Consider the following 21897-nt stretch of genomic DNA (forward strand, 5'->3'; position numbering starts at 1 on the left):
CACCCTTATATCCAGTCTATTATTAGACTTACGAGACACTCGCTCTTCCCCTGTCCGCTCACCCACCCTTACACCCTGTCTACTATAAGACTTACGAGGCACTCGCTCTTCCCCTGTCCTCTCACCGACCCTTATATCCAGCCTATTATTAGACTTACGAGACACTCGCCCTTCCCCTGTCCGCTCACCCACCCTTACACCCAGTGTACTATTAGACTTTCGAGGCACTAGCTCTTCCCTGTCCTTTCACCCACCCTTACATCTAGTCTACCATTAGAATTACGAGACACTCACTCTTTCGCTGTCCTCTCACCCACCCTTATATCCAGTCTACTATTAGACTTACGAGACACTCGCTCTTTCGCTGTCCTCTCACCCACCCTTATATCCTGTCTACTATTAGACTTACGAGACACTCGCTCTTCCCCTGCCCTCTCACTCACCCTTACACCCAGTCTACTATTAGACTTACGAGGCACTCACTCTTCCACTGTCCTCTCACCAATCCTTATATCCAGTCTACTATTAGACTTATGAGACACTCGCTCTTCCCCTGTCCTCTCACCCACCCTTATATGCAGTCTACTATTAGACTTATTAGACACTCACTCTTCCCCTGCCCTCTCACCCACCCTTACATCCAGTCTACTATTTGACTTATAAGACACTCGCTCTTTCCCTGTCCTCTCACCCACCCTTATATCCAGTCTACCATTAGACTTCACAACGGTAGAGCGGAATATATAAGCAAACTTCACACATAAATTGATGTTAATATTTGCTCTGAAATTGATATTAACACCATTAAGAACATATTAATCTATTGATGAAACATGCTCCGGCAAAATATACATGATAGTTATTCAAATAATTTTTATTCAGTTTTAATACATTGATGAAAGATTTTGAAATTGATTTATTTTAGGTAGACATATTTGTTGCAGAATATCAACTATCGACTGTGAGCAATAGATCTAAATGAAACCAGTGGGTTCATATAAAGGAATTGACAATTTACAAGCAGCATATTAGACAAATTCATTTCAAATTCATTAGACTTACGAGACATTCTCTCCTCCCCTATCTGCGTACCCACCCTTACATCGAGTTGACTATTAGACTTACGAGACACTCACTCTTTCACTGTCCCCTCACCCACCCTTACATCCAGTCTACCATTAGACTTACGAGACACTCACTCTTCTCCTGCCCTCTCACCCACCCTTATATCCAGTCTACATTTATACTTATGAGACACTCGTCTTCCTCTGTCCTCTCACCCACCCTTACGTCCAGTCTACTATAAGACCCATGAGACACCCACTCTTCCCCTGTCTTCTCACCCACCCTTATATCCAGTCTACTATTATACTTACGAGACACTCGCTCTTCCCCTGTCCTCTCACCCACCCTGACATCCAGTCTACTATTAGACTTACGAGACACTCGCTCTTCTCCTGTCCTCTCACCCACCCTTATATTCAGTCTACTATTAGACTTATTAGACACTCGCTCTTCCCCTGTCCTCTCACCACCCCTATACCCAATCTACCATTAGACTTACGAGACACTGGTTCTTCCCCTGTCCTCTCACCCAACCTTATATCCAGTCTACTATTAGACTTACGAGACACTCGCTCTTCCCCTGCCCTCTCACTCACCCTTATATCCTGTCTACTATTAGACTTACGAGACACTCGCTCTTCCCCTGCCCTCTCACTCACCCTTACACCCAGTCTACTATTAGACTTACGAGGCACTCACTCTTCCACTGTCCTCTCACCAATCCTTATATTCAGTCTACTATTAGACTGACGAGACACTCGCTCTTCTCCTGCCCTCTCACCCACCCTTATATCCAGTCTACTTTTAGACTTATGAAACACTCGCTCTTCCTCTGTCCTCTCACCCACCCTTACGTCCAGTTTACTAGAAGACCCATGAGACACCCACTCTTCCCCTGTCTTCTCACCCACCCTTACATCCAGTCTACTATTAGACTTATGAGACACTCGCTCTTCCCCTGTCCGCTCACCCACCCTTATATCCAGTCTACTATTAGACTTACGAGGCACTCGCTCTTCCCCTGTCCTTTCACCCACCCTTACATCTAGTCTACCATTAGACATACGAGACACTCACTCTTTCGCTGTCCTCTCACCCACCCTTATATCCTGTCTACTATTAGACTTACGAGGCACTCACTCTTCCACTGTCCTCTCACCATCCTTATATTCAGTCTACTATTAGACTGACGAGACACTCGCTCTTCTCCTGCCCTCTCACCCACCCTTACATCCAGTCTACTTTTAGACTTATGAGACACTCGCTCTTCCTCTGTCCTCTCACCCACCCTTACGTCCAGTTTACTAGAAGACCCATGAGACACCCACTCTTCCCCTGTCTTCTCACCCACCCTTACATCCAGTCTACTATTAGACTTATGAGACACTCGCTCTTCCCCTGTCCGCTCACCCACCCTTATATCCAGTCTATTATTAGACTTACGAGCCACTCATTCTTCCCCTGTCCTCTCACCCACCCTTATATCTAGTCTATTATTAGACTTACGAGACACTCGGTCTTCCCCTGTCCTCTCACTAACACTTACATCTAGTCTACTATAGACTTACGAGACACTCACTATTCCCCTGTCCTCTCACCCACCCTTATATCCAGTCTACTATTAGACTTATGAGACACTCGCTCTTCCCCTGTCCTCTCACCCACCCTTATATGCAGTCTACTATTAGACTTATTAGACACTCACTCTTCCCCTGCCCTCTCACCCACCCTTACATCCAGTCTACTATTAGACTTATGAGACACTCGCTCTTCCCCTGTCCTCTCACCCACCCTTACATCCAGTCTACTATTAGACTTACGAGGCACTCACTCTTCCCCTGTCCTCTCACCCAGCCTTATATCCAGTCTACCATTAGACTTACGAGACACTGGTTCTTCCCCTGTCCTCTCACCCACCCTTACATCCAGTCTACTATTAGACTTACGAGGCATCTCCTCTTCCCCTGTCCTCTCACCCACCCTTACATCCTGTCTACCATTAGACTTACGAGACACTCACTCTTTCCCTGCCCTCTCAGCTACCCTAACGTCCAGTTTACTATTAGACTTACGAGACACTCACTCTTTCCCTGCCCTCTCAGCTACCCTAACGTCCAGTCTACTATTAGACTTATGAGACACTCGCTCTTCTCCTGCCCTCTTACCCACCCTTACACCCAGTCTACTATTAGACTGACGAGACACTCGCTCTTCTCCTGCCCTCTCACCCACCCTTATATCCAGTCTACTTTTAGACTTATGAGACACTCGCTCTTCCTCTGTCCTCTCACCCACCCTTACATCCAGTCTACTATTAGATTTACGAGCCACTCATTCTTCCCCTGTCCTCTCACCCACCCTTACATCCAGTCTACTATTAGACTAACGAGACACTCACTCTTCCCCTGTCCTCTCACCCACCCTGACATCCAGTCTACTATTAGATTTACGAGCCACTCATTCTTCCCCTGTCCTCTCACCCACCCTTACATCCAGTCTACCATTAGACTTACGAGGCACTCGCTCTTCCCCTGTCCTCTCACTAACACTTACATCTAGTCTACTATAAGACTTACGAGACACTCACTCTTCACCTGTCCGCTCACCCACCCTTATATCCAGTCTATTATTAGACTTACGAGACACTCACTCTTCACCTGTCCGCTCACCCACCCTTATATCCAGTCTATTATTAGACTTACGAGACACTCGCTCTTCCCCTGTCAGCTCACCCACCCTTACACCCTGTCTACTATTAGACTTACGAGGCACTCGCTCTTCCCCTTTCCTCTCACCAAACCTTATATCCAGCCTATTATTAGACTTACGAGACACTCGCTCTTCTCCTGTCCGCTCACCCACCCTTAAACCCAGCCTACTATTAGACTTACGATGCACTAGCTCTTCCCCTGTCCTTTCACCCACCCTTACATCTAGTCTACTGTTAGACTTACGAGACACTCGCTCTTCTCCTGCCCTCTCACTCACCCTTACACCCAGTCTACTGTTAGACTTACGAGACACTCGCTCTTCTCCTGCCCTCTCACTCACCCTTACACCCAGTCTACTGTTAGACTTACGAGACACTCACTCTTCCCCTGTCCTCTCACCCACCCTTACATCCAGTCTACTATAAGACTTACGAGACACTCGCTCTTCTCCTGCCCTCTCACTCACCCTTACACCCAGTCTACTGTTAGACTTACGAGACACTCGGTCTTCCCCTGTCCTCTCACTAACACTTACATCTATGCTACTATTAGACTTACGAGGCACTCGCTCTTCCCCTGTCCTGTCACCCACCCTTATATCCAGTCTACTATAAGACCCATGAGACACCCACTCTGCCCTTGTCCTCTCACCCACCCTTATATTCAGTCTACTATTAGACTTATAAGACAATCGCTCTTCCCCTGTCCTCTCACCCACCCTTATATCCAGTCTACTATTAGACCCATGAGACACCCACTCTTCCCCTGTCCATTACCCACCCTTACACCCAGTCTACTATTAGACTTACGAGACAATCGCTCTTCCCCTGTCCTCTCACTAACACTTACATCTAGTCTACTATAAGACTTACGAGACACTCGCTCTTCCCCTGTCCTCTCACCCACCCTTACATCTAGTCTACTATTAGACTTAATGAGACACTCGCTCTTCCCCTGTCCTCTCACCCACCCTTACATCCAGTCTACTATTAGACTTATTAGACACTCAGCTTCTTCCCCTGTCCCTCTCACCCACCCTTATATGCAGTCTACTATTAGACCCTGAGACACTCGCTCTTTCCCTGTCCTCTCACCCACCCTTATACCCAGTCTACTATTAGACCCCATGAAGACACTCGCTCTTTCCCTGTCCTCTCACCCACCCGACATCCAGTCTACTTTTAGACTTATGAGACAACTCGACTCTTCCCATGTCCCTCTCAACCCACCCTTATATGCCAATTCCTACCATTAGAATTACGAGGCACTCGCTCTTCCCCTATCCTCTCACCCACCCTTACATCCAGTCCTACTTTAGACTTATGAGACACTCGCTCTTCCCCTGTCCTCTCACCCACCCTTATATGCAATCTACCATTAGAATTACGAGGCACTCGCTCTTCCCCTATCCTCTCACCCACCCTTACATCCAGTCTACTTTTTAGACTTATGAGACACTCGCTCTTCCCCTGTCCTCTCACCCCACCCCTTATATGCAATCTACCATTAGACTTACGAGGCACTCACTCTTCCCCTGTCCTCTCACTAACACTTACATCTAGTCTACTATAGACTTACGAGACACTCGCTCTTCCCCTGTCCTCTCACCCCACCCTTACATCTAGTCTACTATTAGGACTTATGAGACACCCACTCTTCCCCTGCCCTCTCACCCACCCTTACACCCAGTCTACTATTAGACTTACGAGACACTCGGTCTTCCCCTGTCCTCTCACTAACACTTACATCCAGTCTACTATTAGACTTACGAGACACTCGGTCTTCCCCTGTCCTCTCACTAACACTTACATCTAGTCTACTATTAGACTGATGAGACACTCGCTCTTCCCCTGTCCTCTCACCCACCCTTATATCCAGTCTACTATTAGACTTATTAGACACTCACTCTTCCCCTGCCCTCTCACCCACCCTTACATCCAGTCTACTATTAGACTTACGAGGCACTCGCTCTTCCCCTGCCCTCTCACCCACCCTTACACCCAGTCTACTATTAGACTTATGAGACACTCACTCTTCCTCTGTCCGCTCACCCACCCTCACACCCAGCCTACTATTAGACTTACGAGACACTCGGTCTTCCCCTGTCCTCTCACTAACACTTACATCTAGTCTACTATTAGACTTACGAGGCACTCGCTCTTCCCCTGTCCTCTCACCCACCCTTATACCCAGTCTACTATTAGACCCATGAGACACTCGCTCTTTCCCTGTCCTCTCACCCACCCTTACATCCAGTCTACTTTTAGACTTATGAGACACTCGCTCTTCCCCTGTCCTCTCACCCACCCTTATATGCAATCTACCATTAGAATTACGAGGCACTCGCTCTTCCCCTATCCTCTCACCCACCCTTACATCCAGTCTACTTTTAGACTTATGAGACACTCGCTCTTCCCCTGTCCTCTCACCCACCCTTATATGCAATCTACCATTAGAATTACGAGGCACTCGCTCTTCCCCTATCCTCTCACCCACCCTTACATCCAGTCTACTTTTAGACTTATGAGACACTCGCTCTTTCCCTGTCCTCTCACCCACCCTTACATCCAGTCTACTATTAGACTTATGAGACACTCGCTCTTCCCCTGTCCTCTCACCCACCCTTATATGCAATCTACCATTAGAATTACGAGGCACTCGCTCTTCCCCTGTCCTCTCACCCACCCTTACATCCAGTCTACTTTTAGACTTATGAGACACTCGCTCTTCCCCTGTCCTCTCACCCACCCTTATATCCAGTCTATTATTAGACTTACGAGACACTCACTCTTCACCTGTCCGCTCACCCACCCTTATATCCAGTCTATTATTAGACTTACGAGACACTCGCTCTTCCCCTGTCAGCTCACCCACCCTTACACCCTGTCTACTATTAGACTTACGAGGCACTCGCTCTTCCCCTTTCCTCTCACCCAACCTTATATCCAGCCTATTATTAGACTTACGAGACACTCGCTCTTCCCCTGTCCGCTCACCCACCCTTAAACCCAGTCTACTATTAGACTTACGATGCACTAGCTCTTCCCCTGTCCTTTCACCCACCCTTACATCTAGTCTACTATTAGACTTACGAGGCACTCACTCTTTCCCTGCCCTCTCAGCTACCCTAACGTCCAGTCTACATTAGACTTACGAGACACTCACTCTTCTCCTGCCCTCTCAGCTACCCTAACGTCCAGTCTACTATTAGACTTATGAGACACTCGCTCTTCTCCTGCCCTCTTACCCACCCTTACACCCAGTCTACTATTAGACTGACGAGACACTCGCTCTTCTCCTGCCCTCTCACCCACCCTTATATCCAGTCTACTTTTAGACTTATGAGACACTCGCTCTTCCTCTGTCCTCTCACCCACCCTTACATCCAATCTACTATTAGATTTACGAGCCACTCATTCTTCCCCTGTCCTCTCACCCACCCTTACATCCAGTCTACTATTAGACTAACGAGACACTCACTCTTCCCCTGTCCTCTCACCCACCCTGAAATCCAGTCTACTATTAGATTTACGAGCCACTCATTCTTCCCCTGTCCTCTCACCCACCCTTACATCCAGTCTACCATTAGACTTACGAGACACTCACTCTTCACCTGTCCGCTCACCCACCCTTATATCCAGTCTATTATTAGACTTACGAGACACTCGCTCTTCCCCTGTCAGCTCACCCACCCTTACACCCTGTCTACTATTAGACTTACGAGATACTCGCTCTTCCCCTTTCCTCTCACCAAACCTTATATCCAGCCTATTATTAGACTTACGAGACACTCGCTCTTCTCCTGTCCGCTCACCCACCCTTAAACCCAGCCTACTATTAGACTTACGATGCACTAGCTCTTCCCCTGTCCTTTCACCCACCCTTACATCTAGTCTACTGTTAGACTTACGAGACACTCGCTCTTCTCCTGCCCTCTCACTCACCCTTACACCCAGTCTACTGTTAGACTTACGAGACACTCGCTCTTCTCCTGCCCTCTCACTCACCCTTACACTAGTCTACTGTTAGACTTACGAGACACTCACTCTTCCCCTGTCCTCTCACCCACCCTTACATCCAGTCTACTATAAGACTTACGAGACACTCGCTCTTCCCCTGTCCTCTCACCCACCCTTATATTCAGTCTACTATTAGACTTATAAGACAATCGCTCTTCCCCTGTCCTCTCACCCACCCTTATATCCAGTCTACTATTAGACCCATGAGACACCCACTCTTCCCCTGTCCATTACCCACCCTTACACCCAGTCTACTATTAGACTTACAAGACACTCGGTCTTCCCCTGTCCTCTCACTAACACTTACATCTATGCTACTATTAGACTTACGAGGCACTCGCTCTTCCCCTGTCCTGTCACCCACCCTTATATCCAGTCTACTATAAGACCCATGAGACACCCACTCTGCCCTTGTCCTCTCACCCACCCTTATATTCAGTCTACTATTAGACTTATAAGACAATCGCTCTTCCCCTGTCCTCTCACCCACCCTTATATCCAGTCTACTATTAGACCCATGAGACACCCACTCTTCCCCTGTCCATTACCCACCCTTACACCCAGTCTACTATTAGACTTACAAGACAATCGCTCTTCCCCTGTCCTCTCACTAACACTTACATCTAGTCTACTATAAGACTTACGAGACACTCGCTCTTCCCCTGTCCTCTCACCCACCCTTACATCTAGTCTACTATTAGACTAATGAGACACTCGCTCTTCCCCTGTCCTCTCAACCACCCTTACATCCAGTCTACTATTAGACTCATTAGACACCCACCCTTATATGCAGTCTACTATTAGACCCATGAGACACTCGCTCTTTCCCTGTCCTCTCACCCACCCTTATACCCAGTCTACTATTAGACCCATGAGACACTCGCTCTTTCCCTGTCCTCTCACCCACCCTTACATCCAGTCTACTATTAGACTTATGAGACACTCGCTCTTCCCCTGTCCTCTCACCCACCCTTATATGCAATCTACCATTAGAATTACGAGGCACTCGCTCTTCCCCTATCCTCTCACCCACCCTTACATCCAGTCTACTTTTAGACTTATGAGACACTCGCTCTTTCCCTGTCCTCTCACCCACCCTTACATCCAGTCTACTATTAGACTTATGAGACACTCGCTCTTCCCCTGTCCTCTCACCCACCCTTATATGCAATCTACCATTAGAATTACGAGGCACTCGCTCTTCCCCTATCCTCTCACCCACCCTTACATCCAGTCTACTTTTAGACTTATGAGACACTCGCTCTTCCCCTGTCCTCTCACCCACCCTTATATCCAGTCTATTATTAGACTTACGAGACACTCACTCTTCACCTGTCCGCTCACCCACCCTTATATCCAGTCTACTATTAGACTTACGAGACACTCGCTCTTCCCCTGTCAGCTCACCCACCCTTACACCCTGTCTACTATTAGACTTACGAGGCACTCGCTCTTCCCCTTTCCTCTCACCAAACCTTATATCCAGCCTATTATTAGACTTACGAGACACTCGCTCTTCTCCTGTCCGCTCACCCACCCTTAAACCCAGCCTACTATTAGACTTACGATGCACTAGCTCTTCCCCTGTCCTTTCACCCACCCTTATATCCTGTCTACCATTAGATTTACGAGGCACTCACTCTTTCCCTGCCCTCTCAGCTACCCTAACGTCCAGTCTACCATTAGACTTACGAGACACTCACTCTTTCCCTGCCCTCTCAGCTACCCTAACGTCCAGTCTACTATTAGACTTATGAGACACTCGCTCTTCTCCTGCCCTCTTACCCACCCTTACACCCAGTCTACTATTAGACTGACGAGACACTCGCTCTTCTCCTGCCCTCTCACCCACCCTTATATCCAGTCTACTTTTAGACTTATGAGACACTCGCTCTTCCTCTGTCCTCTCACCCACCCTTACATCCAATCTACTATTAGATTTACGAGCCACTCATTCTTCCCCTGTCCTCTCACCCACCCTTACATCCAGTCTACTATTAGACTAACGAGACACTCACTCTTCCCCTGTCCTCTCACCCACCCTGAAATCCAGTCTACTATTAGATTTACGAGCCACTCATTCTTCCCCTGTCCTCTCACCCACCCTTACATCCAGTCTACCATTAGACTTACGAGGCACTCGCTCTTCCCCTGTCCTCTCACTAACACTTACATCTAGTCTACTATAAGACTTACGAGACACTCACTCTTCACCTGTCCGCTCACCCACCCTTATATCCAGTCTATTATTAGACTTACGAGACACTCGCTCTTCCCCTGTCAGCTCACCCACCCTTACACCCTGTCTACTATTAGACTTACGAGATACTCGCTCTTCCCCTTTCCTCTCACCAAACCTTATATCCAGCCTATTATTAGACTTACGAGACACTCGCTCTTCTCCTGTCCGCTCACCCACCCTTAAACCCAGCCTACTATTAGACTTACGATGCACTAGCTCTTCCCCTGTCCTTTCACCCACCCTTACATCTAGTCTACTGTTAGACTTACGAGACACTCGCTCTTCTCCTGCCCTCTCACTCACCCTTACACCCAGTCTACTGTTAGACTTACGAGACACTCGCTCTTCTCCTGCCCTCTCACTCACCCTTACACCCAGTCTACTGTTAGACTTACGAGACACTCACTCTTCCCCTGTCCTCTCACCCACCCTTACACCCAGTCTACTATAAGACTTACGAGACACTCACTCTTCCCCTGTCCTCTCACCCACCCTTATATTCAGTCTACTATTAGACTTATAAGACAATCGCTCTTCCCCTGTCCTCTCACCCACCCTTATATCCAGTCTACTATTAGACCCATGAGACACCCACTCTTCCCCTGTCCATTACCCACCCTTACACCCAGTCTACTATTAGACTTACAAGACACTCGGTCTTCCCCTGTCCTCTCACTAACACTTACATCTATGCTACTATTAGACTTACGAGGCACTCGCTCTTCCCCTGTCCTGTCACCCACCCTTATATCCAGTCTACTATTAGACCCATGAGACACCCACTCTTCCCCTGTCCTCTCACCCACCCTTATATTCAGTCTACTATTAGACTTATAAGACAATCGCTCTTCCCCTGTCCTCTCACCCACCCTTATATCCAGTCTACTATTAGACCCATGAGACACCCACTCTTCCCCTGTCCATTACCCACCCTTACACCCAGTCTACTATTAGACTTACGAGACAATCGCTCTTCCCCTGTCCTCTCACTAACACTTACATCTAGTCTACTATAAGACTTACGAGACACTCGCTCTTCCCCTGTCCTCTCACCCACCCTTACATCTAGTCTACTATTAGACTAATGAGACACTCGCTCTTCCCCTGTCCTCTCAACCACCCTTACATCCAGTCTACTATTAGACTTATTAGACACTCACTCTTCCCCTGTCCTCTCACCCACCCTTATATGCAGTCTACTATTAGACCCATGAGACACTCGCTCTTTCCCTGTCCTCTCACCCACCCTTATACCCAGTCTACTATTAGACCCATGAGACACTCGCTCTTTCCCTGTCCTCTCACCCACCCTTACATCCAGTCTACTTTTAGACTTATGAGACACTCGCTCTTCCCCTGTCCTCTCACCCACCCTTATATGCAATCTACCATTAGAATTACGAGGCACTCGCTCTTCCCCTATCCTCTCACCCACCCTTACATCCAGTCTACTTTTAGACTTATGAGACACTCGCTCTTCCCCTGTCCTCTCACCCACCCTTATATGCAATCTACCATTAGAATTACGAGGCACTCGCTCTTCCCCTATCCTCTCACCCACCCTTACATCCAGTCTACTTTTAGACTTATGAGACACTCGCTCTTCCCCTGTCCTCTCACCCACCCTTATATGCAATCTACCATTAGACTTACGAGGCACTCACTCTTCCCCTGTCCTCTCACTAACACTTACATCTAGTCTACTATAAGACTTACGAGACACTCGCTCTTCCCCTGTCCTCTCACCCACCCTTACATCTAGTCTACTATTAGACTAATGAGACACCCACTCTTCCCCTGTCCGCTCACCCACCCTTACACCCAGCCTACTATTAGACTTACGAGACACTCGGTCTTCCCCTGTCCTCTCACTAACACTTACATCCAGTCTACTATTAGACTTACGAGACACTCGGTCTTCCCCTGTCCTCTCACTAACACTTACATCTAGTCTACTATTAGAGTCATGAGACACTCGCTCTTCCCCTGTCCTCTCATCCACCCTTATATCCAGTCTACTATTAGACTTATTAGACACTCACTCTTCCCCTGCCCTCTCACCCACCCTTACATCCAGTCTACTATTAGACTTACGAGGCACTCGCTCTTCCCCTGCCCTCTCACCCACCCTTACACCCAGTCTACTATTAGACTTATGAGACACTCACTCTTCCTCTGTCCGCTCACCCACCCTCACACCCAGCCTACTATTAGACTTACGAGACACTCGGTCTTCCCCTGTCCTCTCACTAACACTTACATCTAGTCTACTATTAGACTTACGAGGCACTCGCTCTTCCCCTGTCCTCTCACCCACCCTTATACCCAGTCTACTATTAGACCCATGAGACACTCGCTCTTCCCCTGTCCTCTCACCCACCCTTATATGCAATCTACCATTAGAATTACGAGGCACTCGCTCTTCCCCTATCCTCTCACCCACCCTTACATCCAGTCTACTTTTAGACTTATGAGACACTCGCTCTTCCCCTGTCCTCTCACCCACCCTTATATGCAATCTACCATTAGAATTACGAGGCACTCGCTCTTCCCCTATCCTCTCACCCACCCTTACATCCAGTCTACTATTAGACTTATGAGACACTCGCTCTTTCCCTGTCCTCTCACCCACCCTTACATCCAGTCTACTATTAGACTTATGAGACACTCGCTCTTCCCCTGTCCTCTCACCCACCCTTATATGCAATCTACCATTAGAATTACGAGGCACTCGCTCTTCCCCTATCCTCTCACCCACCCTTACATCCAGTCTACTTTTAGACTTATGAGACACTCGCTCTTCCCCTGTCCTCTCACCCACCCTTATATGCAATCTACCATTAGACTTACGAGGCACTCGCTCTTCCCCTGTCCTCTCACCCACCCTTACATCTAGTCTACCATTAGACTGATAAGACACTAACTCATCTATTACCATACTATTTTCATTCTTCTATGAAAGAAATTCCGAGAATGGCGCGAAAAATGTGACGTCACAATATCACAATTGACGTTGCGTATTGATTTGAGAAAAAAGATTCCCATTTAAAACCAGTAAAATTGTACATAAAACATGTTTTAAATTAGAAAATCATTTTCAAAAATTAATTATAAGCGTTGATGTCAATTTTTTTAAATTTCATCGGGGTATGAAACAAATTTTGTTTGCAAACTTGTGTAAAAAGAAATTGACATCAATGCTTAAATAAATTGGCAAAACACACAACAATAATCTATCATAACGAGAGGAATGATGCGAAAGAGCGTGTTCATGCCATGTGAACTAGGGGCATTTGTAATTTATTGTGTGATACGCGCTAGACATAGACAAGGTGCGAGTCAGTTTACATCGCGAAAGTGTCGATAATACCAGCTTATCTGTATAATTTAATTTTTTCACAACACATTTACGTAATTCTGATCGGCATATATATATATATATATATATAACCTCCAAGCGTTATTTAAGAAACTTTCTGTTATTAGTCGGTACGTGGTTACGTTAGGAAATATTGGCTGTCATCCGATCGGGACCGTGAAGCACGGATAGCTGATATTTTGAACAAAAAACAGATTACGACGAACCTTGGATTATACTTTTTTCATGTGATTCAGTATAACTAGCTAATGCATATTACTGTTTTATCTTCATGTGTGTCGAAATTTGAGCAGACCCTTTAAAGCACTGAAGATAACCTGATATGATTTTTTATTTTCCCATGCAATGTCGATGTTGCTTTTATCAATAAATTCAAGTAAGTTATATGGGAAAACAGGGTATTGAGCTTTATATACCAAGGTAGGTTAAAAACAGTATTAGTTTATTTTGATATTTGCGTTACGAAAACTAATCATACGCATAGTTGAAAATAAAATTGGAGACGTTTGCCACCAACGCGGAGTGATTGTCTTATCTCTAAAACCAGATAGAACCCGGTATGGAATAGCTTTACATAAACTAACTCCAGCAGGTTAAGAGGCTAAGGTCAGGTGATGTATAAACAAGGAGAGAAACACCTTTCTATAAAAGTACAGTTCAACCATATGTAAAACTGTGTCGAATACAAATGCTGGTAACACCAGTGAGAGGTTAGGAACTTTCAATGATACTGGCTCCCTTAATCAGGATATTCTACACGCCTTTTGTAATATCTCTGTGTTTTCTAATACCAATTGAATTTAGTGAAGTATCTCAATCTTTAGTCTTGCCATATATGTAAAAACCAAGGAAAACTATTCAAGTAAAATAACCATTTATCTTAAAAAAATGATCATAGCCAAGCAAGTGGCCGCCATCGGCTGTCTAGCTATCGCTGTGAAATAAAGGGAACTAACTCTGATAGATCAGAATACTTTTACGCGTGTGATATATCGGATCCTGTTGAATCATACCTGGTTACAGAATATTATTTTTCTTACAGTAATTATAACAATTTAGATCAAAATTTCAATTTGAAATAATATTGCTTATAACTACAATTTCTTTTTCTTCGTTGCTTTTTTGTTGCCATATTTAATACCCGCGAAATAGTACTATAATGCCGACTGGGTCAGTCGTGAATTTATGAGTCACATGAAAATATACAGCTAAATTATTGTTGTATTTCTTTCGTAAAGGATGTAAGTTGTCGACAATTCAATGTATGAGGCGTGATGACCTAGCAGTAATTAACTATTTTAGAACAAAATTTCCTCAAAATGACCGTCACTATCAAGTTGAATATAAACAGGATTCATTAATATCATGGACAAATAAATTAAGTGTGTTTATGCTTGGCAAATATTTACATTGCGTGTTGATGAGTATTGTACCTGAATTTCCTTACGGAAACTGGTTCCTCTAATATTTAAGTATTAAACTTCTTCGTCTTTTTTTTTTCCGAAAATGTATATCATAATGTTTGTTTTACGTCATTTTAAAAGCAAAGATTTCCCCTGTGTTCAGAAATCGTATCAGCACATGAAAGTAAATAAACACGATCACCTGTGGGAAGTTAAAATAAATATTGCTCTGTTTAAAAAGTAATACTCTCATCACATTTGCGGAAACTTAGTAAGAGGTTTATGAATAGTTTGAGTAAATTTTGTGTCTGACTAAAATTATTATATCGCATTGAAATTGTCATTTAGGACACTGAATCATTTGAACATTAAAAGAGTTCTAATGTGACCTTTAAAAAGCATTCAAACAAATTCACTGACGCCTTGAAAATGAAATTGTCATGTAAATAAAATGATACAAGCGATGTGCGTGAGAGTTAACATTACCAAGGCCTTCTTAAATGCTGTTAAGTGAGAATTTGACCTTTACCCTTTACCGATGACCGCCAAAATCTTCTATATACAACAGCATGCTATCATTAGACGCCGGTAATATGGACATTTTAAGTGTCTAGTGTTTACACAAGACATTAAAAAAGTGTGTTGCCCCCATTCACAATACAGAGAACCTTTATCATTCCTTCTTCATTTCTGTTTTTTATAAAAAAAACTTTGTCGCCCTTATTTTTTGCTCTCGTCCTAACCATCCCTCGTTTTAATGACACATTTAATCTTCTTTATCGTGATCTAATGCCCCTTTCAATCTCATTTCTCCACAACACACCATGTGGTTATTAAGGGCCTTATACTTAAAGCGTTAATTTTATGAAAGTATAAGTAGTAAGAATATTATGTCATGCTTTTATTATTTTTGTTTTCAAATTGCGATTTCCTGTCATTCTATTTCGTATTAATAACACAGTTTCGTAAAGTTATAAATGACAAACTCCAATCGTCTGTGTTGAGGTATACAGCCGCTTCTTTTTCATTACCGACATGAACTAGTTTTTAGGACCAACTTCAACATCATACTCTGAGTATATATTATGTGTTTTAGAACTTTTAAAGTGTATATACAATTTTAAGATACTAAAGTATGTATGTGTGCAAATGGAAGGAAGTCGCGAAAGACAAATTCCAGTTATGGGAAAACGCCACCATACATCACAGAAGTCAAACAAGACTTATATTGATGTCATTCAGTGATTCAATTTTCAGGGATATATGAACTGGTAAAATCATAGTTAAACTTTAGTATAACATTAGTAAGATAGCTCTAAACATAACACTAGTTTAAAAGCTTTGACTATAGTTAAATAGCTACATGTATGATAAAAAAACATTATGTAACTAGATCTGAACAGAAGACAGTTTTAAAAAGAACTCTGAACATAACACCAGTAAAATAGCCCTTAGTATAACTTTAGTAACATGTTAATAGCTCTGAAAATAACATTACTTAAAAACCTCTGAACATTAACATTGGATAAAAACCACACATAGCATGAAAAGCAAAACACCTAACATCAGAAGGAACCGCTGAACATAACAAAAGGAAGTATACTGAACTGAACAATATAAACATATGGTCTGAATATTGAGCAGGTTAACATACTGAATGCCACCAACGTGGAGCTAATGTCTTAGTTCTAAAATAAAATACAACTGGAATAATTTCAATTAAAAAAAAGGGGGGGGGGGGGGGATATAGCAGGTTAAGAGGCTAAGGTCAAGTGATGTATAAGCAAGTAGGAGAACATCGTTATCGAATTAATTTTTCCATGTTCACTCTTATATCTAAAACATATGCCATATTAGATTTTCTAAAAGTACATTTCAACTATAAGTTAACGTATCTGTGTCAGAGCGACACGAATGCCACTGTCGTAAATACTGGGAGTAGTTTGAAAGTTTCAACGATATTTGGGCCCTTAATCAAGATGTTCTACCCATGTATCTGTAATTTTCTGTGTTTTAGTTTTAAGATAACCATTGAAGATAGTTAAGGCTGCACTCTAATTTCTGTCCCGTGTTTGTAAAGATGAACTTAAATGGTCTTAAATAAGTGATCATAGCACAATCAGGTCTTGACCTCACATAATAAAACATCGTTATAACATACTTACAGGGGGAGGGGGTATGTGACGACATGTGTCGGAGAGTGGAAGTGTCTGTGTGGAGGGACGGCTGTATCTTGGAACTTGGTAGAGTCCCATTGTTAATAGTTAGAAAAATTAGAATATTCTCCTATTGGATGAAGCTCAAAAATACTAATAATTGCATTTTAAAGGAGTGTCTTGAAGATATGGTAGCGAATAATGATAACTGGATAGTGAGACACGAGTTAGACAAAATTGGAATCGGATACATATTCAATTTACCCACAGTTCAGAAGGTTGATTTAGAGATTTTTAAGTTAAGGTTAAAAGATATGTTCCAGCAAGAATGTTTAACAATAGTAAATAATTCTTCTAAAGGAAATTTGTATAAATATTTAACTATGTGTTTCTGTTTGCAACCATATTTACATAAACCCATTAATACTAGATGTTTGAGAAATATTGCCAAAATACGATTATCGGCACATGATTTGCTTATTGAAAGAGGGAGATATAGAAATTTACAGAGAAATGAACGAATATGCACATTATGTAATAATAACGACATAGAAGATGAATTTCATTTCATAATTAAATGTAATTTTTATAGTGATATTAGATACAAATATTTGAAACCATATTACAGAAGGAACCCGAGTATGTTCAAGTTTGTTCAGTTATTAACTACAGAAAATGTAAAAGAATTGTGTAAGTTAGGGAAATATATCGGTCTAGCCCTTGAAAGAAGAAAATCAAATTTGATTTAAGACCAGATGTATCTGTTGTACTCTCACTCTATCTCATATGTGTATATTGGGTTTGTATGTGGCTGGGGAGGGTAGGGGATACATGTGAGATTGTATGAATGGTGAGTATGGGCATAATCTGATTGAAGTTATGTGTAATTAAGTTTCCATCAAACACACTAATTACATCTAATTTCAAATAGATTGAATGGGCGAGAGGCGTATGGTGAAAGTTGTGTGCCAGGTAGATACTTGTACTGTTATGTTTGCCTTTGTATATAATGTATCATGTCTTGTGTTATTGCGATAAGTTGTAAAACTTAAGCAAATAAAGGATCTGAATCTGAATCTCCATTTGCCCACTTTTTAAAATCACAATATGGGGAAAATGTTGTGATAGGGATTATAGTCTATTTCAGAGTAGTTCACCTTGTTTTTACCTGTGATTTACCTGTGATTTTCACCTGTGTTACCTGTGCTACATGGCTCATACCTATAAGGAACTATAAGATATAAGTAGTTACATGCATAATTTTATGCAGTACTTTATATAGGAAAAAATACACATTGATTACAGTATTATTATTTTGTTGTTATTTATGATGCGCAATGTACCTGCTTATAAATATTTATATTTAAATATACAGTACTTTATATGAAAAAAAAAAATTGTTTAAAAGCTATTAATGTTTAATATTAAAAGTAATAAGATGTATTTTCATTTGATGCTGTACAATTCAAAATTGATGTCAGCATTTAAATTTCGTTTACCTATCTACTATCTATGTTTATGTAAAGAGAATTCCGGTCGTTATCCAAGCTGATGTTAATTAATTACTATGGGGGGAGGGTGGAGGATTATAGCTGACCATTGGTCAATTATGATACAAGCTGCTGCTGATGATTAGATGTGTCTGGTCCAAGCTGTTGGTGAGCTGTGGTGATTACAATTACAATGTTGAGTTGTTAATACAAGCCAAGTTCATTATAAATTTGGCTGAATCTTGACCCATTGGTTTCATATTCGAGCTATCCTAGCAAGAGTAAAGATGTGCAGATAATATTATCTGAGCCTGACCACTACTACCGAGAGATCTACTACCCCCGAAACCACCACTACCGAGACCACCACTACCGAGACCACCACTACCCAGACCACCACTACCCAGACCACCACTACCGAGACCACTACTACCGAGACCACCACTACCGAGACCACCACTACCGAGACCACTACTACCGAGACCACCACTACCCAGACCACCACTACCGAGACCACTAATACCGAGACCACTACTACCGAGACCACTACTACCGAGACCACCACTACCGAGACCACCACTACCGAGACCACTACCGAGACCACTACTACCGAGACCACCGCTACCGAGACCACCACTACCGAGACCACTACTACCGAGACCTCCATTACCGAGACCACCACTACCGAGACCACCACTACCGTGACCACTACTACCGAGACCACCACTACCGAGACCCCTAATACCGAGACCACCACTACCGAGACCACCACTACCGGGACCACCACTACCGAGACCCCTAATACCGAGACCACCACTACCGAGACCACCACTACCGAGACATCTATTACCCACCACCACTACCGAGACCACCACTAACGAGACCACCACTACCGAGGCCACTACTACCGAGACCACTAATACCGAGACCACTACTACCGGGACCACTACTACCGAGCCCACCACTACCGAGACCACCACTACCCAGACCACCACTACCGAGACATCTATTACCCACCACCACTACCGAGACCACCACTACCGAGACCACCACTACCGAGACCACCACTACCGAGACCACTACTACCGAGACCACCACTACCGAGACCACCACTACCGAGACCACCACTACCCAGACCACCACTACCGAGACATCTATTACCCACCACTACTACCGAGACCACCACTACCGAGACCACTACTATCGAGACCACCACTACCGAGACCACCACTACCGAGACCACTACCGAGACCACTACTACCGAGACCACCGCTACCGAGACCACCACTACCGAGACCACTACTACCGAGACCTCCATTACCGAGACCACCACTACCGAGACCACCACTACCGTGACCACTACTACCGAGACCACCACTACCGAGACCCCTAATACCGAGACCACCACTACCGAGACCACCACTACCGGGACCACCACTACCGAGACCCCTAATACCGAGACCACCACTACCGAGACCACCACTACCGAGACATCTATTACCCACCACCACTACCGAGACCACCACTACCGAGACCACCACTACCGAGACCACCACTACCGAGGCCACTACTACCGAGACCACTACTACCGAGACCACTACTACCGAGACCACCACTACCGAGACCACCACTACCGAGGCCACTACTACCGAGACCACTACTACCGAGACCACTACTACCGAGACCACCACTACCCAGACCACCACTACCGAGACATCTATTACCCACCACTACTACCGAGACCACCACTACCGAGACCACTACTATCATGGCAAATGCACAGATACAGGAGATCAAGTTTGTTAGGAACAAGCATGGAGGGCGGAATCTGGCACATGGCGGTTATATGTTTAGCGTCAAGAACAACCGTGGGGAGAGAACATACTGGAGATGTGTTGTACGCGGTTGTCCAGCCACCCTTGCCACCCTCAACAACATTCCTGTCAGATTTGGCCAACACCAGCATGTCCATCCTCCTGACCACGCCAAAGTCATTGCTACAGAGATCATGACCACCGTTAGAGACCGCTGTGAGAGAGAGATAACACCCATACCAACCATCTACAATGAGGAAGTGACCAAGCTCCGGACCGACGAATGGGATGACGACAGCGAGAGGATAGTTCAGCGACTGCCGACCTTCTACTCTGCCCACGCTAGACTCTACAGAGCCAGACGAAAACAAACTCCAAAGTTACCAACGACAGTACGCGACATTGACTTGGACGGCATGTGGACCCAGACGACCGCCGGGGAATCCTTCCTTTTATTCGATGATGGAGATGACTCTAGGATCATCAGCTTTGCCACTACGAATAATTTGTTCGATCTTGCCAACGCCGACACCCTCTACTGCGACGGAACATTCTTCACCTGCCCCAAGCTTTTCTACCAGATTTACACCATTCATGCAGACATTGGAGGACATATGTACCCACTTGTGTATACCTTATTACCCAGCAAGACCCAGCAAGACCCAGCAGACCTATACCCGCTTCCTGACCCTAATGAAGATGACTATGAACGAATACAATCTCCCCCTTCAGCCAACCACCGTTTTTGTTGACTTTGAAGCAGCCGCCCACAACGCCATCCGCCAGGTTTTCCCCGGAGTGACCGTCAAGGGATGCTTTTTCCACTTCACTTAGTGTATATGGAGAAAAGCACAACAGACAGGATTGCAGCAACTCTATAGACACAACGATGACGTCAACAGACTGGTACGCCTTGCTGCAGTATTGCCCTTGGTTCCCCTTGATAAAGTGGAGGACGTCTGGTTTAATGCGCTAGAGGAGCTGGAGGATGCTGACCTACCTGTGGACACCCTACCCTTCACCGACTATGTTGTATCCCAGTGGATGGGAAAAGACCGACAGACCTGGAACCACTACGCAACAGAAGGACACCGGACCACCAACAACCTGGAAGCTTGGCACGGGAAGCTGAAGAAGAAAGTCCGTCATTCCCACCCCAACATATACACAATCATCAGAGTGTTCCAGGAGATCCAGGCGAGAAACGAGATCGACAGGATACAGAAGGACGCAGGAGGACCAACCAGACCAAGATGCAAGAAGTACAGAAACATCGACCGCCGACTGACGCAACTGAAGGAACGCCTGGAGAACAACACATTGAGCCTGATGGAGTATGCTGATGCAGCTTCACACCTTCTGCACATGGAGTATATTTTGACTCTATGTACTTGATATACATGCATGTACAGATACATGCATATAAAGATAGAGAGATATATCTTTTTTTCTGAAATGTTACGTAAATTGTATTATATTATGCAAGTGTAATGAAAAAATGCAATATGTTACTGCTAATGTATTACTAGTGCTTAATGTATAATGTGCTATATATGTTTGTAAATATGGTATGTATCTAATGTTTTTATATCTATGTGAATATGATGTTCGTTTTAAA

Source organism: Pecten maximus, chromosome 19 (assembly GCF_902652985.1).
Source record: "Pecten maximus chromosome 19, xPecMax1.1, whole genome shotgun sequence".
In the NCBI taxonomy this organism is placed as follows: domain Eukaryota; kingdom Metazoa; phylum Mollusca; class Bivalvia; order Pectinida; family Pectinidae; genus Pecten; species Pecten maximus.